We start from the raw sequence: 302 nt of genomic DNA, 5'->3' as shown, positions 1-302 counted from the left end.
TGGGAATGAATGTCCGTGGGGGGAAAGTGAGGATTCGGGGCGCTGCCGGTTTCTCACCGGCTGGCTGTTCTCGGAAGAAACTCCTGCTGCTGGTACAGGAGGCGTCTTCCGGTGGGATGGAGGACAGGCGGGTGAGGTGGGAGAGCTGCCCGGCCGGCTGCGGGCTCTGCGAACACAGCATCCTTTACTCCGGCTCACATTTCCTTCTTTTGATGAAGACCTTCCCTCAAAAGCACCACCGATCGAGAGTAGGGTCACCTGGGGGGGCTCAGTCGGTTAGGCGTCCACTCTTGGTTTCTGCT

The sequence above is a fragment of the Leptonychotes weddellii genome, chromosome 9, assembly GCF_054177405.1.
Source record: "Leptonychotes weddellii isolate Sample4059 chromosome 9, ASM5417740v2, whole genome shotgun sequence".
Taxonomy (NCBI): domain Eukaryota; kingdom Metazoa; phylum Chordata; class Mammalia; order Carnivora; family Phocidae; genus Leptonychotes; species Leptonychotes weddellii.
This window is presented reverse-complemented; position numbering follows the sequence as displayed.